Genomic DNA, 23,666 nt, shown 5'->3' on the forward strand with positions numbered 1-23,666 from the left:
TTGGGAACTCGACCTTCCACTGCTGAGGAACCCGACCTTCTAATGATGAGGAATCCGACCTTCCACTGCCTAGGGAACTCGACCTTCCACTGCTGGGAACATGATCTTCCACTGCTTGGGAACCCGACCTTCCACTGCTGGGGAACTCGACCTTCCACTGCTTGGGAACCCGACCTTCCACTGCTGGGGAACTCGACCTTCCATTGCTTATGAATCCGATCTTCCACTGCTTGGGAACCCGACCTTCCACTGCTGGGGAACTCGACCTTCCATTGCTTATGAATCCGATCTTCCACTGCTTGGGAACCTGATCTTCCACTGCTTGTGAACCCGACCTTCCACTGCTGGGGAACTTGACCTTCCACTGCTTGGGAACCCAACCTTCCACTGCTGGGGAACCAGACCTTCCACTGCTTGGGAACCCAACCTTCCACTGCTGGGGAACCAGACCTTCCACTGCTTGGGAACCAGACCTTCCACTGATAGGGAATGCGATCTTCCACTGCTTATGAACCCGATCTTCCACTGCCTGAGAACTCGACCTTCCACTGCTTGGGAACCCGATCTCCCACTGCTTGTGAACCTGACCTTCCACTGCTGGGGAACCCGACCTTCTTCACCTGGAAATTCGACCTTCTTCTCCTCGGTAACCCGACCTTCCACTCCTGATGTGGTGCACAGCAAAGCACAGTAGTGTCCACCTCTGCGCACGGAGCTATTACGTCAATATCACGAAAAAATACGCACATTCGCCCTAAACTGGAACATGCCGCAACTGTCTGGCCTCCCCACTTGGAGGGCACCGCATACAAGTGCCAGACGGAGTCCATAGGAACGGAACAAGAACTGTAGCAGAACTGAATGGAATGAACTAAAGACGTAAGCACAGAATAAGTAGTTCCTTCATGGTGGAAGAGTCCAAACCAAGAGGACACAACTGGAATTTAGCTATGAGAAGTGTACGGAAGGACGTGAGGAAGTGAGGATTTCTACGGAGCAATGTGTGGAAGTGTACAGAATGACGTGAGGCAGTGCACAGAGAGACGTGAGGAAGTATACGGGAGAACGTGAGGAAGTATACGGGAGAACGTGAGGAAGTATACGGGAGAACGTGAGGAAGTATACGGGAGAACGTGAGGAAGTATACGGGAGAACGTGAGGAAGTGTTTCTCCAGCAACAGAGTTGAGGACTCCAGGAACAAGCTACGCCGAGTACATGCGACTACCACTGGAAAATAGATAATCAATCCCACACACACACACACACACACACACACACACACACAAACAAGCACATACGAGATATAAACTTGTCATACCTGTGGGAGGTGTGGCCACGAGTGATGACCTAACGATACTTGTAGCTGTTGGCTACTTGGGCTGCGAAGTCCTCCACTCATCTGGGTTGGCGAGGACGATGTCTTCTGGGGAGTGACGTCGGGGGTGCATCATCAGAGCTCATGTGTCGTCATCTGGGGATGCCGTCATCAGATCTCAGGCGATGTCTTCTGGGGAACGAAGTCACAACATGGGAGATCATGTGTGCTTCGTTCGTGCGCGTGACAAACAGGTCATCTTATTGGCGTTTGGCTGTTGGCCTCAAGCATGATGGGCGACAGCTGGCTAGCGTGGCCCTCGCGGCCACTGTGCCGACCCCAAATATTCATAAGCATTTAATCAGAGGCAGTGGCGAGGGAGGCGTTACATGAGGGGACGAACTGTGGTGTCTGACGATGTATATCCACTGGGATGAGCCTCCGCCTGGAGAGAACTCACGTGTCTGTCTTTGCTGATGACAGGGTATGGAGGCTCAGGACGACTGTATGTGCTGGTGGTAGGGTATGGAGGCTCCAGGACGACTGTATGTGCTGGTGGCAGGGTATGGAAGCTCCAGGACGACTGTATGTGCTGGTGGCAGGGTATGGAGGCTTCAGGAGACTGTGTCTATATGCTAGGGGCAGGGTCTAGAGGCTGAAGGCCGACTTCATGTGCTGTTGGCAAGGTATGGAGTCTCCAGGACGACTGCATGTGCCGTTGGCAGGGTATGGCTGCTCCAGTATGACTGCAAGAGCTGGTGGCAGGGTAGGAAAGCTTGAGCCCAATCATATGTCATGTCTCAGATCGTTCCTTGCGCATCTCATAAGACAGAACTGGTGACCTGTTATCCAGGACTAATGGCTGGTGTTGACTTAGGAATAACACAGACACAGACAGACACAGACAGACACACATGCACACACACAGACACACACGTGTGTGTTAGAAAGGGGATCATTGCTCTTCTTGATCAATGTACGTAAATTACTTGCCAGAAGGGACAAAACAACCAGATAACTTGACACGAAATTAAACACGAAACTTGTAAAGATGTGAACAAGTACTTCTATAAGAATGGTGGATGAATGGAATCAAATGAGTGAAGATATGATTAATGCACCATACAAATAATTAAGATGCTGTAATGATGCACCAATCAGTATGGTTGAAAGCAGTATTATAGATACGTTTAAGACCAGACTTCGTAAATATTTCGCTTCGAGTCTACGACCAACATTATTTGCGCCTCCCTCGTCATTTTGATAGCCTGCAGGCTTTTCCCATGAATTACCTGTATGCTTTCCAACTTTCACCTCAATAATCTGTGAGTTTCTGATATCTTCCACTATCAAAAACAGCCTCGAAGGGGATCCAGTGGTCTAATGATGTTTGAATTCCTTTGTATAATGGTAGAGAATGTTGAAGAGATGGGACCCAACGATCGTATTTACACATACACACAATCCCATTCTAACCATTGTGAACGTGATCACTAACCCATAAACTGCCACTCTGAAATCTGAGTAAGAGCCTGTTTGTTGTTACTGTTGATGAACGAAGCTGTATGGAACACGTCAGTCAAATCCTCCAGCTATCGTCTCCACGTTCTTCCTCGACTCAAGACCCTTGGAACGCCGACACCTGAATTTAGGAACATTTACACAACTTCGTTCGTCCTAAAATCCCCCATGCCTTCCCCGCCTAATCTTCCTTCGTATCCACTAGACAACAAGGGTCACTATAAAAGGTGCAGAAAAGGGTACACAAGATAATTCTCTTAACGCCACCCAACAGGAGCAATGCACCTCCACACACTGATTCTCCTGACTCTCTCCGACCATCATCTGGACTTCATCTGACAGTTCCTTGTGAAGCTACAGCACCATTCTCGTCACCGCCACCTCCTACCACTTAAGATCCCTCGTTCCTAAGTGACACCGGCTGTCCAACCCATCCGAACTCGTTCAAACCGGTACATGTTCAACACCAACAATCCCAGCCGATGAAAGCACCATTAGTAGTCTGTAGAATGCGTAATCACAGCCAACCTCGACCTCTGTATACGTGTAAAAAGTATTCAACACGACCGTTTTAATAGCTCCAGTTTCGAATCCCGGGGAGGGTGGTCAGTTCAGGGTCACTCGACCTGTTCATCCTCCCCTAGGGGCGTGCCGATAAATAGGTAACTGGCTTAGGCTGGTTCCATGTATAATAGAAAATTTTTTTATCATATCATTTATGCAACTAAAGGCATTCAGCGTTATATAATCAAGATGAGGCACTTCAAGACGAAGACTAGGCTTCCCGCGTGAGACCATGGGTTTGGAAAACAGACCCCGAGGGTTGGTAGAGTGGGCGTGACGGCCTGGAATATAGGTAGGGTGATTGATGACCCATAAGAAAGAAATTGGTGAGAGTTTCAGTCTCTTCCTCCCCCACCTTCTGTATGGGGGAGAAGTCAACCATTCTCTGTGGAAGGTGCTGAAGTCTCGCAAGTCAAGGATTTCAGCTTGTGGGTGAGAGGTTATGGTGCGGCATCATGGCGGAAGTTTAAGGACAGTCGATAAACATCATACACAATGAAGAGATCAGAGGACTTAGCAGAGAAAAATGGCGTCAACTGAAAAAAAAAAAAATCAAATCGTAAAGCAGATGACGCCATGTTAGGAGGTGTGCGAGAGACGTACTGGTGTGGGAATGGGCACAGAATCCTCCTCTGAAGTTTAGTAAGGAGTGGAGGATTGGCCTGGAGGTGTGAGTGGCGTTGATAAAAACCTCAGCAGACAGTTGGGACTCTGGGAGAAGTAGGGTATCAGGAGCAGTTCCCGTTCGATGGTGAGGAAGAGAAGAGGAGGAGGTGCAAGGGTTCTGGGAGGCGCCACTGTAGGGCTTACTGCTTGAGGCCTCCTCATTGGCAGCAGAATCAAACGAGGTAGTTAGTGTAACATGTGGGAAGCAGTGGTCATTATCATACCTAGTGTGTACTGTGAACATGTGGGAAGAAGTGGTCATTATCATACCTAGTGTGTACTGTGAACATGTGGGAAGCAGTGGTCATTATCATACCTAGTGTGTACTGTGAACATGTGGGAAGAAGTGGTCATTATCATACCTAGTGTGTACTGTGAACATGTGGGAAGCAGTGGTCATTATCATACCTAGTGTGTACTGTGTACATGTGGGAAGCAGTGGTCATTATCATACCTAGTGTGTACTGTGTACATGCTGGAGTCCAGTCCATGACATACATTCAAGTCCAGTTGGTTTAACGTCCAATGAGCGTCCTAGTCTCAAAGTGTGAGTGCAGAGTGCAGGTGCAGTATGTACAGGAAGCAGCAGTAGGTTCAGGCGTGTGTGTGTGCAGTGTTAGGGGAATCTGTAATCTACAACCAGCAGCAGTCTGGCCCTCTGTATGGCGAAGGCTGGGTGGCGGGTGTGGGCGGTGGGCAGCAAGGTACCCAGGCTGACCCCTCCCCCCCCTCCCCCGGGTGTTAACTGTGAAGTCAGGTAGCGGACGGCGGCGGCGGCCTCCCCCCACCCCCACCCCCCTCCCCCAGGCCTTTAGCATCTCCTGGCCAACATCAGAGGAGTGTGACCCTGGGGACGGCAGTGTGACCCTGGGGACGGCAGTGTGACCCTGGGGACGGCAGTGTGACCCTGGGGACGGCAGTGTGACCCTGAGGACGGCAGTGTGACCCTGAGGACGGCAGTGTGACCCTGGGGGCGGCAGTGTGACCCTGAGGACGGCAGTGTGACCCTGAGGACGGCAGTGTGACCCTGGGGACGGCAGTGTGACCCTGGGGACGGCAGTGTGACCCTGACGACGGCAGTGTGACCCTGAGGACGGCAGTGTGACCCTGGGGACGGCAGTGTGACCCTGAGGACGGCAGTGTGACCCTGAGGACGGCAGTGTGACCCTGGGGACGGCAGTGTGACCCTGGGGACGGCAGTGTGACCCTGAGGACGGCAGTGTGACCCTGAGGACGGCAGTGTGACCCTGAGGACGGCAGTGTGACCCTGGGGACGGCAGTGTGACCCTGAGGACGGCAGTGTGACCCTGAGGACGGCAGTGTGACCCTGAGGACGGCAGTGTGACCCTGGGGACGGCAGTGTGACCCTGGGGACGGCAGTGTGACCCTGAGGACGGCAGTGTGACCCTGAGGACGGCAGTGTGACCCTGAGGACGGCAGTGTGACCCTGAGGACGGCAGTGTGACCCTGAGGACGGCAGTGTGACCCTGGGGACGGCAGTGTGACCCTGGGGACGGCAGTGTGACCCTGAGGACGGCAGTGTGACCCTGAGGACGGCAGTGTGACCCTGACGACGGCAGTGTGACCCTGAGGACGGCAGTGTGACCCTGAGGACGGCAGTGTGACCCTGAGGACGGCAGTGTGACCCTGAGGACGGCAGTGTGACCCTGGGGACGGCAGTGTGACCCTGACGACGGCAGTGTGACCCTGAGGACGGCAGTGTGACCCTGAGGACGGCAGTGTGACCCTGAGGACGGCAGTGTGACCCTGGGGACGGCAGTGTGACCCTGGGGACGGCAGTGTGACCCTGAGGACGGCAGTGTGACCCTGAGGACGGCAGTGTGACCCTGAGGACGGCAGTGTGACCCTGAGGACGGCAGTGTGACCCTGAGGACGGCAGTGTGACCCTGAGGACGGCAGTGTGACCCTGAGGACGGCAGTGTGACCCTGAGGACGGCAGTGTGACCCTGAGGACGGCAGTGTGACCCTGAGGACGGCAGTGTGACCCTGAGGACGGCAGTGTGACCCTGAGGACGGCAGTGTGACCCTGAGGACGGCAGTGTGACCCTGAGGACGGCAGTGTGACCCTGAGGACGGCAGTGTGACCCTGAGGACGGCAGTGTGACCCTGAGGACGGCAGTGTGACCCTGAGGACGGCAGTGTGACCCTGAGGACGGCAGTGTGACCCTGGGGACGGCAGTGTGACCCTGAGGACGGCAGTGTGACCCTGAGGACGGCAGTGTGACCCTGGGGACGGCAGTGTGACCCTGAGGACGGCAGTGTGACCCTGAGGACGGCAGTGTGACCCTGAGGACGGCAGTGTGACCCTGGGGACGGCAGTGTGACCCTGAGGACGGCAGTGTGACCCTGGGGACGGCAGTGTGACCCTGAGGACGGCAGTGTGACCCTGGGGACGGCAGTGTGACCCTGAGGACGGCAGTGTGACCCTGAGGACGGCAGTGTGACCCTGGGGACGGCAGTGTGACCCTGAGGACGGCAGTGTGACCCTGAGGACGGCAGTGTGACCCTGAGGACGGCAGTGTGACCCTGGGGACGGCAGTGTGACCCTGAGGACGGCAGTGTGACCCTGACGACGGCAGTGTGACCCTGGGGACGGCAGTGTGACCTTGAGGACGGCAGTGTGACCCTGACGACGGCAGTGTGACCCTGAGGACGGCAGTGTGACCCTGACGACGGCAGTGTGACCCTGGGGACGGCAGTGTGACCCTGAGGACGGCAGTGTGACCCTGGGGACGGCAGTGTGACCCTGGGGACGGCAGTGTGACCCTGAGGACGGCAGTGTGACCCTGGGGACGGCAGTGTGACCCTGAGGACGGCAGTGTGACCCTGGGGACGGCAGTGTGACCCTGAGGACGGCAGTGTGACCCTGGGGACGGCAGTGTGACCCTGAGGACGGCAGTGTGACCCTGAGGACGGCAGTGTGACCCTGAGGACGGCAGTGTGACCCTGGGGACGGCAGTGTGACCCTGGGGACGGCAGTGTGACCCTGAGGACGGCAGTGTGACCCTGAGGACGGCAGTGTGACCCTGAGGACGGCAGTATGACCCTGGGGACGGCAGTGTGACCTTGAGGACGGCAGTGTGACCCTGAGGAGGTAGTGTGACCCTGGGGACGCCAGTGTGACCCTGGGGACGGCAGTGTGACCCTGAGGACGGCAGTGTGATGCTGGTACGGTAGCGTGACCCTGGGTACGGCAGTGTGACCCAGGGTACGGCAGCGTGACCCTGGGTATGGTAGCGTGACCCTTGGTACGGCAGCGTCACCCTGGGTACGGCAGCGTCACCCTGGGTACGGCAGCGTCACCCTGGGTACGGTAGCGTAACCCTGGGTAAGGTAGCGTGACCCTGGATACGATAGCATAGCTTCATGGTTGTGACCCCCAGGAGTGCAGTATAGTGATCCCCCAAGAGTTTGGAAGTGTGACCCACAGAGGATGTTAGCCTGACGCCCCAGAGTATGGTAGTGTGACGACCCTGTATATGGCAGTGTGACCCGTCAAAAGCGGCAGTGTGACTCCGGAATACGGTAGCGTGAGGTTGAGTACGAAAGCGTGACCCACAAATATCGAAAGAATGATAAGACAATAATGTGACATCTGGGTATAAAAGCGTGACAATAGGGTCGCGTGACCCTCTGTATACCGTAGTGTGATGTCTGAGCACTAGAGTGTGACCACAGGTATCATTAGTATGGTAATATGACCCGAAGTGTGGTTGTCTCCCCCACCCGTGCGGCCAGTGCGGCACAACTACTGCTACTACCGCTGCTAATGGGCTGGGGTTGTTCTGGTAGCGGCTTGTGCTATGGATGGGTCTGATGCGGTTTGTAATGGCGAAACTGCAACGAGGGGACGAGGGCTATCTGGTGACAGGAAATGACGGTGACGGGAATGGTGCAGCAGCTTCCTCACCAACTGTCGACGTTGTGCACCCACGTCGAACAGAGCTGGGGGGGGGGGGACCTAGTGTGTTTGAGCGCCTCTTGATAGGTGGTTTAAGATTGGACTTATCCTTCCTAGCTTAGGTTACCGTTTGACGTGATCCAGGCAGACTGACGACCTGGAGGGCAGTGGAGCCTAGCGAGACGGCAGGGAGGCGGGACAGGACGTGCATGACTAGGGTCTTGGTTTGGTTGATGGTGACGTGGTTAGCGGAGGGGGCGAGGTCTGGTAGCTGTTAAGGGTCTTCCTCTTTGACGACAATGGTAGAGTGGTCGAGGCCCTTCCATCAGCCCATCATTAATGAGGATGAGCAGGCACAAGGTTCCCACCGCTGTGTGTTCCGTGGGACGCCACAGGTGAGAGACAGGAAGGTGGAACTGGCTCTCCTCGGTAGCGTAATGCTGAGATGAACGCTCACGGAGGACGTCTCCAAACCCCGAAGATCTGACATCCCCGCATCCAAGTGTTGATGACCCTGTTGCTGATGTCTCTGTTGATGATGGCTCTGTTAATGATGTCTCTGTTAATGATGACCCTGTTGCTGATGTCTCTGTTGATGATGGCTCTGTTGCTGATGTCTCTGTTGATGATGGCTCTGTTAATGATGGCTCTGTTGATGATGGCTCTGTTAATGATGGCTCTGTTGATGACTACGTTATGCGGCTGATTTGATTAACGAAAGTTTAGGCGCAATCAACGAAGGCGGGAGCCACAGAGGTCTGTGCGTTTCACGAGGTCACAACAAGGTTTAATCTTAGAAAACTGACGAGACATACTAACAAGAGACTGAGGTCCTGTGGAACCTAGTGTGGCAGTGTGACAGACGAAAGTATGGCAGGGTGACTTGAGGCAAAGGAGTGTGAGCCGAGGTACGATAGGGTGATCCAATGTGGGGAAAATAGCGTGATCAGATATGGTAGCGTGACTCGAAGACCGATAATGAGTACGGCGTCGGCCACAACGAGTATGGTAGTGTGGCTCACACTAGAACCATGAGTATGGTAGCGTGAAGACTTGTCCAGTGTAGTATGACCCTCTAAGGTAGCGTGATCCCTTCACACTGCAGCAGCGTGATGCTGAGTGAGGTAATATAATCCTCTGAGTACAAAAGCCTGGTAGCATATTAGCGTGATCATGAATACGGTAACGTGAACCCAGTTACAATAGTGTGAACTCTGGCGTACAGAAGCGTGACGGCTGAGCTCAGTATAATGACCCGCTGAATGGGTTAGTGTGAACCATCAGTGTGTGTGTGTGTGTGTGTGTGTGTGTGTGTGTGTGTGTGTGTGTTTGAACACTGAGTATGACAGTGTGAGGACGTTCAAGATGACACGACATTTCGGAGTATGCTACCGTGACTCCCTCAGGACTACAAAGTGACCGAGTCCAAGGCTAAAAAAAATAGACGGATTGATAGACAGATGAGAGAGAGAGAGAGAGAGAGAGAGAGAGAGAGAGAGAGAGAGAGAGAGAGAGAGAGAGAGAGAGAGAGAGAGAGAGAGAGAGAGAGAGAGAGAGAGAGAGAGAGAGAGAGAGAGAGAAGAGGAGGGAGGGAGGTACATTCCGTTGTGCTTACCAAGGCGTAGCGTGATGAGTGGGGAGGTTCGGCCACGCTGGTTGAACACACACACACGCACACCCACACACCTGCTGCACTCCAGCCGGAGGCTGCCTCGCTCATCAGACACACCACCTGGCTGGCTGGCGCTGGCCCTGAGCTGACTAGGTGGCTGAGGACCCTTACACTGGCTGGTGCTGGCCCTGAGCTGGTTGGCTGGCTGAGGACCCTTACCCTGGCCCACTCGCTGATGTAAGCTTTAGATTTATAACATTCCTTTAAACGTTTGATTCTACTCTTCTTGCTCAGTTTGTACCTAACGAAACCGTGCATAACCGTTGACCCTGGACCCATATATACGCATGCACTGCCATGGTACTCGACCAGTACACTCTGTACACTCGTACACTTGGCCCTGTGCAGAGGGTCAGCTCTGGTATGGTAGCTAAATGGTGATGTCTAGCTGGGATGAGAAACTTGCTTCCTCTGTACAGTAAAAAGACAGTTTTGTAAAATGGCTAGCTGGATATATATATATATATATATATATATATATATATATATATATATATATATATATATATATATATATATATATATATATATATATATATATATATATAGAGAGAGAGAGAGAGAGAGAGAGAGAGAGAGAGAGAGAGCTCAGTGATGACGTATGTTCGACAACTGTCCGATAATCCTGGGGCGATCCCAGGTACCGTCCCGGCCACTGGGTGGAGAGTGCGCAGAAGACCAGTCCCAGCCAGAGGACCAGTCCTAGTCAGCCAGCCAGAGGACCAATCCCAGCCAGTGGACCAATCCCAGCCTGAGGACCAGTCCCAGCTAGAGGACCCATCCCAGCCAGTGGCACTACCCACTACCTAATCCAGTGCCACCTTGACCGAGTTTACAACCTGACCAACACAGCAGCACCAGGGCTACCACGGGGCGCTGACCTCCCTCAGGAAGCCTACCTTCTTACCCAGAACTGTTAACTCACCTACTGGCTGGTGCCATCTACCTATGGCTAGCGCCAGCTACCCTTGGCTGGTGCCATCTAACCTGTGTCTGGTGTCGTCTATCTACAGCAGGTGTCATCTACCCGTGGCTTGTGCCATCTAGTCGTAGCATGTGCCACCTACCTGTGGGTTGTGTTATATTACTGGAAACTTGGGGTTTATTTACCTGCAGGTTGGCGCCAGATCCATAAGGCAGTGCACATGACACCCTCCCTGGCCAGCTCTGAGGGTGTTGGAGCTCCCTGGAGGGAGGCAGGCAGTAACTTGGGGGATAGTCGTCCGCTGTCGCTCCCTGAGGGTGAGGAGAAACGGTGTTTTAATGAGCACGTCTACTGCAAATTTGACCCTCTTTCTACCCTCCCCTCCCGGCAACTCTTCCCAGATGTACCTCTATGGCAACTCCTTCTGATGAATGACATTGGCAACTTTTCAAGACGAACACCCCCAGGCAACTCCTCAAGATGTAACGCCTCATGGCAATGCCTCAAGATGAGCCCCATGGCAATTCGTCACGATGAACACCACGGCAAATGGACAAGACAAGCCTTCATGCCAACTCCTGAAAAGTCCCTATGGCAACTCGTCATAATGAGCCCCCATGGCAACTCCTATTGAACAGTCGTATTCCTTGTGGTTTCCCACACGGAGCTCTGTTCTCCACGATTGGTATACATGCTGTGCCTCTAGTGGTGTATGTGCTATGCCGCGAATGACATGCCTACTGTGCCACACTGTATGATATGACCAGACTCAGGCCAAGGTGCGTACAATCGACTCTTGTACCTCAGTGCTACAGACAGTGCTACAGGCAAGAGCTATGCTTCTGTGTTCCAGAAATAGGTCATCCAGGCAGAAGCTGTGCTTCTGGGTTACAGTAACAGGTGATACAGACAGCAGCTTCGCCTCTGTCTAACACTAACAGGTCATGCAGAGAGCTGTCACTGTGCCACAATAACAGGACGTACAGGTAGGAACCGAGTCTCTGTGTCACAACAACAGGACGTTCAAGGCAGAAGCTGGGTCTCTGTGCCACAGCCACGGAACATACGGGAAGGAACTTCACTGCAGGGCTACAAAGGGTAAAGTTAGTCCCGTTGCCATAACTCACTGAATGTTGGTCAAACTATTGACATGAAGAATATGGGTATATACGGTGTGGACAGCCGACTGTGGAGATCTTGGCAGAATAAGGCAGTAGAGAGAGAGAGAGAGAGAGAGAGAGAGAGAGAGAGAGAGAGAGAGAGAGAGAGAGAGAGAGAGAGAGAGAGAGAGAGAGAGAGAGAGAGAGAGAGAGAGAGAGAGAGAGAGTACAACAAATACGGCTGATTTAATTCGGTTTATAAACCTTAAAGTTCCGTGTGTGATCAGGTGACTGGTGTCTCCTGCCTACCCTACTGGTACCATAGACCCTCTGGGGTAAGAGTTGAGGAGACCACGGGTTCAGGAACCAAGACCTGGGCGGGCGGCCGAGGGTTGAGGAGATGGTTTAATTTGATCTTGGGCTGACCTCTTAAGATGTGCGGTATAGGCTGCTGCAACCATCTTGAGTGTTTTAACTTCCCATGCTTTCCGAAGACGTACTGTAACTTATATCTTTATGATTTACTGTCAAGTATCAACATATTCCTCAGGACTTGCCTCAGATTTTTGAAGCAAAAGAGCAGATGAAAACTTGTATTTGTAACAATACCTCGAGGTATACATTATAATCGTGAGTATTATGTGAAACGCAATGAAAAAAAATTAAGCAGTGAATACGTTCAATTGACCACACATGAATACAGTACCTTAACCCCATGTGTACGACATTCTTGCACGGTATGTACGATACCTGCGCACGACGAAACCCCTCCCCCACCAGGTCTAGAGCCGTACTGAACAGGGCTGAACCTTCCCAGTGAACAGGTTAACGTGTGAGGATATAACAAGGTGGAACTGGTACGCGAGCCGTAATATGATCATCTTGCGTCTGGCAGCGCAATTATTTGGTCAATGAGCCAAGCTGCCCACGTCAACATAACAGCGCGGATTATCAGTGTACTATCTCTCACCGCCAGTAAAGCAAAAAAAAAAAAAAAGAAAAAAAAGCAACAGTATTACGAGTAATGATGGTTCTTGCAGAGGATGGACCCTGTAGACATGACGATTGGGAGGGAAGATGCTGGGAACGGTAGGGGGGTAAGGGGCTGCTGGGGACGCTGGCGGGCGTGTGGCCGGCCGGCACCCGTCACGGCCAATTTGATGTGAACGGCAGCGCTCACCTGGACACTGAGTTACCGACTCACGCCCATAACGGATGGAAAGGAATGATTCTCTTCGCACAGCTGACTTGAACCATTTCTTCCCTTCCGCCGACGGACTTTAATTGTGGCTGTGCTGCCAACAACGTACGTATGCTATGGCTTCCGCTGCTGGCAGTACACACACGCACACTCTGGCTTTTGAACTGATACAAATATCGTTATTCGCTCCATCATATGCTTCGAAATATCGCCCTCCTTATTCTTGGTGGACCTGATGTTCTCTCTCCCCAAATGACTCGATCTATAACTTCCTTTCTAATCTATAGTTCCTACCTAGTACCATTCACTCATTTACTGAATTCAAAATACGGATTCCCGGCTCATCGAACAAATGTATCATTTTTCCTTTCATGACAAGTTTGATTAGTCCTCTTGATTAGGTAGTGACAGACCCACCAACAACAGGAGGCTTGCCTCCTGCCCCACCCACACAACATTGAACAGGCTTGCCTCCTGCCCCACCCACACAACAATAGGCTTGCCTCCTGCCCCGCCCACACAACAATAGGCTTGTCTCCTGCCCCACCCACACAACAATAGGCTTGCCTCCTGCCCCACCCACACAACAATAGGCTTGCCTCCTGCCCCGCCCACACAACAATAGGCTTGTCTCCTGCCCCACCCACACAACAATAGGCTTGTCTCCTGCCCCACCCACACAACAATAGGCTTGCCTCCTGCCCCACCCACACAACAATAGGCTTGTCTCCTGCCCCACCCACACAACAATAGGCTTGCCCCCTGCCCCACTCACACAACAATAGGCTTGCCTCCTGCCCCGCCCACACAACAATAGGCTTGTCTCCTGCCCCACCCACACAACAATAGGCTTGCCCCCTGCCCCACCCACACAACAATAGGCTTGCCTCCTGCCCCGCCCACACAACAATAGGCTTGCCTCCTGCCCCACCCACACAACAATAGGCTTGCCCCCTGCCCCACCCACACAACAATAGGCTTGCCCCCTGCCCCACCTACACAACAATAGGCTTGCCTCCTGCCCCACTCACACAACAATAGGCTTGCCTCCTGCCCCACCTACACAACAATAGGCTTGCCCCCTGCCCCACCCACACAACAATAGGCTTGCCTCCTGCCCCACCTACACAACAATAGGCTTGCCCCCTGCCCCACTCACACAACAATAGGCTTGCCTCCTGCCCCGCCCACACAACAATAGGCTTGCCCCCTGCCCCACCCACACAACAATAGGCTTGCCTCCTGCCCCACCTACACAACAATAGGCTTGCCTCCTGCCCCACTCACACAACAATAGGCTTGCCTCCTGCCCCACTCACACAACAATAGGCTTGCCTCCTGCCCCACTCACACAACAATAGGCTTGCCTCCTGCCCCACCCACACAACAATAGGCTTGCCTCCTGCCCCACTCACACAACAATAGGCTTGCCCCCTGCCCCACCCACACAACAATAGGCTTGCCCCCTGCCCCACCCACACAACAATAGGCTTGCCCCCTGCCCCACTCACACAACAATAGGCTTGCCTCCTGCCCATCTGATGCACCACAACTCTGGGAGAGGAACAGCTCCCTTGCAACAGCGGTTCTGAACCGCGGTGCCACAAGATGCCACGAGAGGAAGCGAAGGTTGCCGCAAAATCTGTAGTTCCGCGACGGAGGGGTTGCTTCAAGATTTCAGGGCAACTACGCATTCCTGCTACGTCGACCAGCGGTACTGTGTGACGACACATGGGGAAGGAGGAGGAGGCTCTTGTTTGGTTAGGATGAACCCTGGTGTAGACGCCCGGCGGCCTGTGGACAAGGGTCCATCTCGTTATCAAGTAAGATGGCGAGTCGCTCTTTCATATTACGGTACACCGAGTCATCTCACAGACCAACGCACCACCGAAAGCATGACTCGACGCAGCGTGGCCGAGTCGTGCCGGTACACACAAGCCGGGCAGGGGCTAAACATGAGTGTGACGACTGATGATATGAACACATGATCAGCACTTCCGGGCTGCTGCACAGGAAGAGAGGCGTGTCGGATGAACGGGTTTGAATGCAGTGTCATAGGACACCTTTCTGTGGAAGATCCAGCCAGCCCGACTACTGGCTGGAATGGTCGAAGTGGAGGACTTAAACGAGGTGGTGTGATGATGATATGGCGCTTCAGAGGTTAGTTTGAGTTCCTCCCACCTAGAGCATCTCCGTGAGGGAGGCGTTCCAGTAATGGTGGACGTCAGATCTATAAAACGAAACGATCCTTTCAGCCACCAATTTCAGACTAGCTTCTCCAGAACATAAAGGCAGTGTGGTGATCTGCAGACACAAGGTACAGTAGCGTCACTGAGTAATGGAATGAATTATTCAATGTTGTCCAGGTTGCAGACATCCCTGGTCCCCACCTCATAATTTTGAGTTACATAAGAGTTACACAGATACACAGAACCACGCAGACCCAAGGTCCGAGCGAGGTGGACTGGCTTCTGACATGAATACTTAAATGAGAGAAACTGGAGTAATTTTTTTCTTTTAATTTGCTAGAGGGGCATAGCGGGCAACTGTTTCCCTGCCAGAGGTGATGCCTGCTGTGGAGAAAACCGTAGAGAAGCATTGCCATGTTAGGCCAATGTTACAAAGAAGACGTATACACCTGTGGCAGGAGGAGCAGTACGTGTGGACGCCCTCCTACTGGATGAAGAAATACTGGAGGACGGGGAAGAGGAGGAGCAGGAGAGGAGAGTGTAGGTAAGGGAGGGAAAGAGGAGGAGGAGCAGAAGAGAGGAGAAGATGAAGGAGGATAGGAGACAATGTAGTGTGGCGAGAAGAGGGCTTAGTGGATAACTGGTGATGGTGTTTGTGTGGTGGTGATGATGGCAGTGTTGATGTGGTGGTGATGGCGACAGTGACGAGAGGGGAAGTATGAGAGTGGACGTTTATGAGAGAGGAGTAGAGTCTGCGCATGTGTTCAATTACCTATTCACAATGTACGTGGGAGAAAGTTTGACACCTGTGGGGCCACAGCCTCTTGAACCATCTCAAGTATCATACACTTTTTAAGTTTATGTATGCAGGACCGTATTTACTCTTTCAGTGGAATGAAAGATGTGAACAGCTTGTTGTACATTACATCATCCATGTACCTGAATGCTATATATATAATGACAAGTATCAGTAGACAGCCTGGCTCCTCATCATTCTCCTAATAACAAAAGGTTAGGGACGATGTCAACTCCCATGTCCTTTTCAAGCACAGACTTCTGAAGCGTATTCCTTGCTAGATAATATTTGGGTCTGTCTTTTACTGTGTCCAAGCCTCAGTACTTTAGGTTTACTTGGGCTGACTCTCACCAACCATGCATCAGCCCAACTATGGAGTCTACTTTGCAGTTGATGGAATCCTCCTCTCTTTCCAATTTCGTCATGATCGTGGCATCATCTGCAAACATCCCTCTCGCGAGTCATTCCCAATAGACCCATAAGACCAATGGTTCTGGGACAGAACCCTGTGGCACGCCACTGATTACATCAACCCGCTTCGAGAAGGCCCCCTCTTGAATGCGTCCTTGGTTTCCTTACACTAAGATGATATTCTGTTCATCAGTGGAATTTCCCCTTATTCCAGACTAAATATCAAGCGTCTTTCCCAACCTCCTGTTTAGAGTAGTGTCAAAGTCCAAGTAAATACACTTCACAGAGATTTCTCTTTTGTTTTTCTTTGAAGAAAAAAAAAAAAGCTCTTTCTCGTAGAAATCTAAGAAGTTTCTTAGCTATAACCCTCTCTCCCTGAGACCATGTTTTCTATTACAGAGGAAGTTTCTCCTTTGCTGGAAATCATCTATGACCTTCCCTGCTTATCTTTTCCAGCACTTTACAGTCCCATACATCTTAAGGAAGACCAGTCTGCATTTCAGCTTCTCCTTCTGGTCTCCTTCAGATAGACAGATATGTCATTCGCTCTCTCCCACCGCCTTAGCAATATACCTTTACCCAGCGATATCACGAACATTCTAAAAGGTGTGTCAAGTGTACCCTGCACACTTCTTCATCACATATGGACATATTCCATGCGGACTATATGCCTTTTAGGGGTCAAGACCCTGTAGAATTTTGTTTATGTCTTCTTTCGACATTTACGTTTACTGAATGTCTTATCTAGAGAGTGTGTGTGTGTGTGTGTGTGTGTGTGTGTGTGTGTGTGTGTGTGTGTGTGTGTGTGTGTGTGTGTGTGTGTGTGTGTGTGCAAAATAAGGACACTGGAGGCGTGGGACGACCAGAATGTGTGGACGAGATATCTGGGCAGGAGTCAAGACGTAGTGGGTGTGGAGCTAGGGATGATGACCAAGTGGCCAGCCTGCCCAGTGGTGCTCAGGTGGAGGACCTGACCCGACGACCATGGTTGTGACCACTGAGGAGCCTGGTGAGGACCTGACCTGACCACGGGTGTGACCACTGAGGAGCCTGGTGAGGACCTGACCTGACCACGGGTGTGACCACTGAGGAGCCTGGCGAGGACCTGACCTGAGCTGTGACGTCAGTATTACTAAAACACCTATGACGTCATAACTATCCGACGAACTATGACGCTATCAAGCGCCTGCAATACCACCGAACGTGACGTCACAACAACGCGAAATGCTAGGACGTCATCACCACCCAACCAACTGTGACGCCATCACCTCCTCGAGCCAGCAATGACGTCGCAGCGATGCACAACTCATTGATGGCGCCCCAGTGAAAATACCTAGCAACCGTGGGATTAATTACTGTCTTCCAACACGACAAATACATTACCAACATAATACACACACACACATTACCACCATAATACACACACACATTACCAACATAATACACACACACATTACCAACATAATACACACACACATTACCAACATAATACACACACACATTACCAACATAATACGCACACACATTACCAACAAAATTCACACACACACACACACACACACACACACACACACACACACACACACACACATACACACACACACACACACACACACACACACATTACCAACATGTGCAGCAGACAAGGCGGCATCATACACTGCGCAACAGACACACATCAGGTTTCTGTTAACCTCACTGGGGTATGTCGCAGTGGCAGCCAGAGACGGGCGAGCCCCTCGTTAACACCCCAGTGTTGCCTTGCTGGCGACGGGTGATCTGTGGTGGGTGTAGCGGGCACGGTGTGGGGGTGGGGTGGCGGGTGTAGCCCTGGGGTGTAGCGGGTACGGGGTGGGGTGGCGGGTGTAGCCCTGGGGTGTAGCGGGTACGGGGTGGGGTGGCGGGTGTAGCCCTGGGGTGTAGCGGAGTGTACGTGGGCAGCCATGCATGACGGGGACAGGAGCCAAGTTTGTCCCCTCCAGGGCGGGACACGGGTCAGGTGGGCGGGTCCCCTCCATCATCCCTCCGGTCAGGCCAGCACCGTTACTGCCTGACCCCCTGCTGTGGGTACTAGTGAGGACTGGGGCTGTGTGTAATGGCGAGGACTGGGGCAGTGTGTACCGGTAAGGTGAGGACTGGGGCAGAGTGTAGCGGTAACGTAAGGACTGGGGCAGGGTGTACTGGTAGGTAAAGTGAGGACTGGGGAGTGTGCACCGGTAAGGTGAGGAGTGAGGCAGTGTGTGCCGGTAAGGTAAGGACTGGGGCAGTGTGTAGTGGTAAAGTGAGGACTGGGGCAGTGTGTAGTGGTAAAGTGAGGACTGGGGCAGTGTGTAGTGGTAAAGTGAGGACTGGGGCAGTGTGTAGTGGTAAAGTGAGGACTGGGGCAGTGTGTAGTGGTAAAGTGAGGACTGGGGCAGTGTGCAGTGGTAAAGTGAGGACTGGGGCAGTGTGTAGTGGTAAAGTGAGGACTCAGGCAATGTATACCGGTAAGGTTTGGACTGGGGCAGTGTGTACCGGCAAGGTTTAGACTGGGGCTGTACATACTGGTTAGGTGAAGACTGGGGCAGTGTGTAGTGGTAAAGCGAGGACTGGGGTAGTGTGTACTGGTAATGTCTGGTGGTAAGGCTAGAACTGCGGTTGTGTGTACTGGTAAGGTGAGAACAGGGGCAGTGCGTAAGTGTATACTGGTAAGATTAGGAAAGAGGTAGTGTGTATTGGTAGGGTAGGGACTGGGGCAATGTCTACTGGTAAGGTGAGGACCGGGGAAGTGTATACTGGTAAGCTGAGGACTGGGGCAGTGTGTACTAGTAAGGTGAGGACCGGGGCAGTGTATACTGGTAAGCTGAGGACTGGGGCAGTGTGCACTGGTAAGGTAAGCACTGGTAAGGTCTATTATCATGGCTCAGTCTTGCTGATAAAGTTCACATTGTCTCTTATTTATACGTTTCGTTCCAGTTACTTTGTCTATACTGTATACTGTAGTTCGTTCCACGTGTCTTTTTTTCAATAGTTGTTGCACACGTCTTGTTTCTACGGTTCGTTCCAGGAGGCGCCGTGGAGGCATAGTCTACGATGGCCATGACCTACCTCACACGGAAATGGATCTTCCTTCCACACCAGCTCATCCCACACAGAACCAACCCCATCCACTCTTTTCATTTTTTATCCCACGGAGAACGTGATCTCCTGTCCACACTTGTTAATCCCACACACAACCAAGCAAACATCACATTTGGTTACACAGCAGAGGACCAGACAAGCATTTTGCGACAAGGTTACGACGCAGTGAACCGCGTATGCCATCCACATTTGGTTACCTCATAGTGAAGGACGCTTACCATCTTCACTTGGCTGCTCAGGCACACACACACACACACACACACACACACACACACACACACACACACACACACACACACACTACGCCTGGCTATTGTATAAAGAGCCTTACACACCTGCCAACGATAGAGGAAAACTCAGTATTAAGTCTAGATCCAGCCCTACGGTCACTTACGCTGATTGGATGAAGATACCTCAGGGCCGGTGTTCTCGCTGCTGCCACAGACGTCTCTATGTAGCAAAGGTGCAATTCAAACTTTCCTCCCTCCTACCCCTTACATATGCTTCGGTAACGCGTATATAGCACACAGGCTAAGGTAACGTGTACATAGATTGCTATAAGGTGAGGGAGGGAGTGGATGGGCCTGAACCGGGGTAGGCCCGGGGCAGGGCGCACGGCAGCTCACACTGGTGGAGCATTCCTGCTCAGCTCCCTCACTCCCTCGCTGGCTGGCTGGGCTGCCTGCCTCCTGCCTCTCTCTCTCTCTCTCTCTCTCTCTCTCTCTCTCTCTCTCTCTCTCTCTCTCTCTCTCTCTCTCTCTCTCTCTCGATCCTTCGATATTAGGGAAACCTGTTGCACCAGACAAGCTGGGTCAGTACAGTGAACCAGGAAGTACAGAGAGAGAGAGAGAGAGAGAGAGAGAGAGAGAGAGAGAGAGAGAGAGAGAGAGAGAGAGAGAGAGAGAGAGAGAGAGAGAGAGGGGGGGGGGGGGACCGAGGTCACACCCTTTCTATAACTTTTCAGTGTTCTGCAACTTCATGACTTTTCTTCAGTTCTCTCGCCCTAAGCACTCAACAGTTCTATACGCCCAATGTTCTAAAACACCCACTGCTCCATACGCCCACTGTTCTATCCACCTTCTGTCCTAAACGTCTATTGTTCTATCCACCCAGTGTCCTATACGTCACGTATTCTATACACCCACCGTCCTATACGTCCACAGTTCTTTTCACTTACACCGTCTTTACGTCCACTGTTCTCTTACTATAAAAGTTTAGTCTGACACCTTACCAGCCACTTCTCTTGTCTAGTTTCCTGTTGTGTCTTCTCGTTAACTTGTCTCCTTGACTCATGGCAAGAGTTTATTAAGGTATAAATAATCACACGTCTAAATCTGTGACTTAGGAGGAAAATACGACAACTTTGTTATCTCAACCTGTTGCTGATCAACTGGCTGACAAATTGGAACATGAAAGTATGACTGATTCCTTACCAGATAACATTAAACGGACACAAACATTACCAGAATTAAACAACAAGTGGGGGAAAGATCGGCACTGCACTACATACTAGGTTCGAGGAGCGTTTTAACATCAGTACGAGGGACTTCCTGAGAACCATGGAAAAAACAAATCCATAAATACGACCCCAAGGAAGGACAGGGTAACTTAGCGCTTGATATACTCATTATCGTATAACATGTCACTAGAGGCAGGACCATTGTCTGTGTACTGGAAGAGGGAGGAGCGGTCATGGTCCACATCAAGAGGAAGAGAAGGGAAAGATTGTAGCCCAATTCGTCTTTCCTTTCCTGCTGGAGAGGGTAATTTCTTAAGAGCTGCTGGAAAGTAACAATGCCTTTATACACAAGAGGCACATAATGCTACCGCCGATGTTTTTTCTCCTTTTTTTTGTGCGACCGATGCAGACAAGTTCTCCATCTTCGTCGACCTTGGGGGACCATTCATGAAAGCCAACATTCTGGTTGTTCCACAAGTGTGAGACAAAGATTGGAGGTGCGGGGTATTGATATTGTGAGAGCTGTCTACCTGGGAAAACTGATGTGTATGGAGGATTAATGATGCGTGATGTGTATGATGCTATGTATGTGTGGAGGATTAATGATGTCATATGTATGATGCTATGTATGTGTGGAGGATTAATGATGTGTCATGTGTATGATGCTATGTATGTGTGGAGGATTAATGATGTCATATGTATGATGCTATGTATGTGTAGAGGATTAATGATGTGTCATGTGTATGATGCTATGTATGTGTGGAGGATTAATGATGTGTGATGTGTATGATGCTATGTATGTGTGGAGGATTAATGATGTATGATGTGTATGATGCTATGTATGTGTGGAGGATTAATGATGTCATATGTATGATGCTATGTATGTGTGGAGGATTAATGATGTGTCATGTGTATGATGCTATGTATGTGTGGAGGATTAACGATGCATGATGCTATGTATAGAGGATTAATTTTGTATGATGTGTATGATGCTGTGTATGGAGGATTAATGATGTATGATGTGTATGATGCTTTGTATGGAGGATTAATCTATGATCTGGAAGCAGGCAGGTATAAGATTAAAAAATAGGCCAGGGATGGTGTGTCCCCAGTGGGAGACTATGGTACCGAGAATGACATAATCTGATACACCGATGGGGTGATCAATATTAGTGATCTGAACACTGATTATATATGATCACCTTATTTATTGACGAAATGTTGGTGAGTGAGCGGGCAAAGGACCTTGCCCTTGAAAAGTTTCATGTATTCAGAAAAGTTGGTGATAATGTTTGTCTGGTAATGTTCATGGTAATGTGGGAGGTGGAATGGGATCTGTGACCTAGAGAAATGGGTCCTGGAAAATGAGATGAGGTAGACTGAGTGATGGAGTGTTCTCAACACAGGCAGAACTAGGGGCTATTAATGAGGCTGTAAAGGTATAGACAAAGACCTGGATTCTGTAGATAACATCTTGGTAGTAAGTCAGTGTGTTCTTGATAACCTCAACACACACAGGATATCAAGGATGACCATGTCCTTACCCAGCGAACTCCGCCGGTGTAGTGTCGTGTTATTAGAAAACTGGGGAAGACATGTTTCATTCCCCCGGGGACCTGCACATGTTGGGCTGGTGGGATATGAACCGGCTGGTACTAAGGCCAGAGACGGATGTACGAGGAATGAGGTACACTTTCATGTTCCTTAAACATACACGACAACTGATCGATAATGTCAATAGGAAGAGTGTGGAGAAGGAGCTGCTTGAAGGGCGAGGTTATGAAAGCCGACAGTAGAAGTATAAAGTGGTAGGATGGCATGTGTAAAGGTGTTGGATCCCATACATATGGCAAGAATAGGTGTAAGAATATTATTGTAGCTTGATTGAGAAATCGGACAGAAGGTAAAAAATAAATTATGGATTTGTTTTGTTGAGGAAACGGTTCACATTAAGCACTACACACAAGACTGCAACATACTAGCTAGGTTAGCGCTAGAGGGTATGATACGATTAATAATGCTATCAGGTTTTCAAAGCGCATCAATGAGGTTGCTAAAAGTCAAGAGTTAATGTGTATGGGACATTTTGAATTAATGCCTACGTGTGGCACCACATACAACTGGAATACTGTACTGCAGTGGTGTAGACGAGGTCGCTTTTCTCAAGAGAATAAACTACTGGATTCTGAACTTGAATTCTTTGTCACTTTTATTCTGGCACTGACCGGAGCTCCGTGGCCCAGATGAGGTAGTCTAATGATACTTTTTTGTGTGTAGTTTTCGTGTCTAACTACTTCGAAGTTGTGTGCTTGCCAAGGTGATGACCACAGAAGAAAGTCGTGCCGAGGAGGAACTCCACCGTCAGGTGAGGCGCTGAAGGCGCACCGCCATCTGGACTGCAATTTCTCCGAGGTGTTGAGCAGCTGCATCATCCGCAAACTGCAAGTCAGTCGCTGGCGAGCAGCTCTGCCTGGCAGTGTGATAATATGTGACGAACGTTCGCTATGATGATGGCTTTCTCTTCCTCACTAGCGAGTGCCATCCTCACTCCACAAGTTACCCGTCTTCATATTGAGTCGTGGCGTCAACTGAGGTGTGAGGGGCGGGCTGACGTTCACATCCCAGGCTGGGGAAGAGCGGAGAAGGGGAGATGCCTCCCCGTTCACTGCAACAGGTAACGCGTCAAGTATTGGGACTCGACGCGACACCTAAATCCCGTAGGAGGCCCATCGGAAGTTGAGGCATTGTGTCCCGTCCCCCGCCAGAGCCGTCGCCCCTGGCTGTAGCACACCACTCGGGGCGTG

The 23,666-nt window shown here is 51.2% G+C and overlaps 1 protein-coding gene across 2 annotated transcripts in view; it reads right to left on the bottom strand.

The window, feature by feature from the left end:
- The window catches only part of LOC139758484 (uncharacterized), a 74,792-nt gene that overhangs the window by 20,142 nt on the left and 30,984 nt on the right, over positions 1 to 23,666 (bottom strand). For both annotated transcript variants that reach the window (XM_071679968.1, XM_071679967.1), the window contains one exon: positions 10,772 to 10,897. The gene's annotated coding sequence lies outside the window, so the exon portion shown is untranslated. The remainder of the gene's footprint in view (positions 1 to 10,771; positions 10,898 to 23,666) is intronic.

This window comes from Panulirus ornatus, chromosome 30 (genome assembly GCF_036320965.1).
Source record: "Panulirus ornatus isolate Po-2019 chromosome 30, ASM3632096v1, whole genome shotgun sequence".
Lineage (NCBI taxonomy): Eukaryota > Metazoa > Arthropoda > Malacostraca > Decapoda > Palinuridae > Panulirus > Panulirus ornatus.